General features: G+C 36.4%; 1 long non-coding RNA gene across 1 annotated transcript; it reads left to right on the top strand.

The window, feature by feature from the left end:
- The first annotated feature begins 883 nt into the window (after positions 1–883).
- Positions 884–2,494, top strand: LOC139125359 (uncharacterized). The gene is made up of 2 exons (XR_011550209.1): positions 884–1,316; positions 2,263–2,494. It is a non-coding gene; the product is annotated as an uncharacterized lncRNA (long non-coding RNA).
- Positions 2,495–2,702: the final 208 nt, after the last annotated feature.

Here is a 2,702-nt window from a genome sequence, read left to right as displayed (position 1 = left end):
AAAATGTGATTACAAACAATATAACAATGCTGACTGTACATAATACAGGTTCTGAACACTGGACATTTGAACATGCTTTAGAAAATAGAATAACATAAGCAATACTGGCTAACATGATTTTGAAAAGAGAGAAAAAACTGTAGTCAATATAAGAACAAAATTTCTGCCAAAATTATGAGTTACAGACTATCCCTTGAATATGGTTAGAATTGGTTTAATTCATCTCCATTAAAAAAAAGGAGACCAGGGATTTTCAGTATAAACCAATGAATATGACAAGAGGGAAGTCACTGCAAACATCTACGAGCAGCCTCTAAATAAAATCAGCACAGATCAATTTAAACATCGTTTATTTTTATTTTCAAAATGTGAAATAATTAACACATGTTCACCGCTAAATATCCAATATGATCGGAACCTGCATTCTATTGAAAGGTACTCACATTTTCAGACGTAATATGGTTGGATCAGTCATTAAATATTTCTCATACGGTCCACGTTTTCGCGTATGTCCGTGAGCAACTGGCTATGCAGTCATGTATTGTACGTCATATCATGCCACAATGGCACAACGACAAACACACTTGCGATGGTTCTGCATCTGCCATTGTAAAACTTTCGCGACTACAACTTACATAAACTTAATGGAGACGCAGTACGGGTACTGTTTTATTCCCCAACCGTACAAAAATCGAGCCGGATGGACTAACGGTTCTGACGATACACGGTACGATGTCGTGACTTGGAGGGACCATGGTTTCCAAAACGCAAAACGGAGTGGCCGGGACGCAAGAGGGTACTACCTGAAGGGTCCCGTAAATGAGTATGCTGGAATTTAACAAGGCAGATCAGTATTGCAACGGTGTTCACTTAGTGTGTCTGACTTCCGTATTTTAACTGATCTCTTCATATTAAGTAACTTTTGTTTATTATAAATATCTAAAAGAACAGTTTACGCGTACACGAAATGTCAAAATTTTGCGACGATCACGACCCTTGACCTTTTGACTTATCGGATATCACATTGCATCTCTCAAATGAGACTGCGCAGAGTTTTTTGAAGTAACGGCTAACAGTTCAGAGCTCCGAAGTTCAACTGAATCTTACGAATTATGGCTGATTTCTCGGTCATTTCTACCCCCAGCGACGATACATTTTTAGTCAAAACAGCGAGTGAGTTATGTCTAAGGGGTAATGTTTCAGTAGGCATGAAGGTAAAGTGTATTTCCCCCGCGACAGTGTTGGACCGTGGTTGGATGCAGTGACCAAGACAGCAAGAGCAAGTCGCCGGTTGACGATAATTTTCCATTCATCCGGTAAGTATTTGAAATGCATATTTATAAAATACTCTTATAAAGCTCAAGAGGTAGAAATTTTGATTCCGAATACCTTTTACCTGAAGGAGGTAACACCAACACGTAGCGCCACGAATCGAACACATTTCTATAGTAAGCTTACATGTATGTGTGACTTCAGACTATGGACAAAATGGTGGTGCATTGACTTCACTGTGCACTTAACGTACTTGCTGGCGATCGTGAAGATGTGAGCCTCACCCATACTCGAAGTCAATCAGATAATGAGTTGTGCCTGTTTTTATTCACATTGCAAAATTGGCTCAATAAGCATTTTCAGATGAATTTCTCGCTCGCTTTCAATTTTCCGGGGTATGCAAAAAATTAGGTGAAATGAAAATATTAAAAAAAAAACTAGATTGTAGGATGAACATGGCTTGTAAACTTATGATTGTTTGTACCACTATGGCACTAAGTCTTACTTGCAATTTTCTACTTCTTTTATACATGGTTACTGTTAAAATGTATTTTTAATATGATATTGCCAGGTATGAAGCCTTTTATTGAAAGACAAAAAATATTCAGAAATTTGATGCGTCTTCATTTTCAAGGACAGCAGCTGTAATTTTTAATGAGTTCAATAACTTGTTTGCTACATGTATTACAGACAGTACATACATCGTATTGATTCTTGATGTATGATTCAATTAGGATGTAATGATGTGACGAGTCTGTAATGAGTACATAAATTAATCGGACCAGTAGCTGTGGCAACTAGTCAAGCCAATACAACGTACACAAGCCCAATACATTTCTAGATATGTTACACTAGATATGTTACCCACATGTAATAAATTCTTCTATGTGTTTACGTAACAAATCACACTCATGTTCTAAAACTATATTGTAAATTTGTTGTCTTAGTAAATGTTGCTAAGTTCATTCTCTTCTTTCTCTTTCATTTCAGTGTGCATATCAGCCAAGGCCCAAGAGAAATTCGGCAAATATAATCATGACTTACCTAAAGAAGTCTTCGATGTCAAATTTCAAAACAAAATAGGACATGAAAGACGAGACCTATTGGCCAGAGCTAAATGAACTCTTTTAAAGACTTATCTTGGACTAAATCACTTTTCACTTTGTCTGTGGAATTTGTTGAAGCCAAAAATTTATTAAATTTGTCATCAGACTTACAGGTATATTTTGTGCTTTTATTTTGAATGTTTGGAAAGGTGAGTCTGCTTGTGTTTGCTGTGTTCAGGTGAGTCTGAGTTGCTTTTAACTCTGTTTGGCCTGGCTTAGTTTTAGGCCAAATATAGTTAAATTACATCTCCAACAATTATTTCACATTCACTAAAAGGTCCTGTGTAAAAGTACTTAATTTCACTGGAATTAGTTTTAACTTAT

The sequence above is a fragment of the Ptychodera flava genome (genome assembly GCF_041260155.1).
Source record: "Ptychodera flava strain L36383 chromosome 3 unlocalized genomic scaffold, AS_Pfla_20210202 Scaffold_25__1_contigs__length_14229661_pilon, whole genome shotgun sequence".
NCBI lineage: Eukaryota > Metazoa > Hemichordata > Enteropneusta > Ptychoderidae > Ptychodera > Ptychodera flava.
Note: the sequence above shows the minus strand (reverse complement) of the source record. Positions and strands in the feature narration are given on the sequence as shown.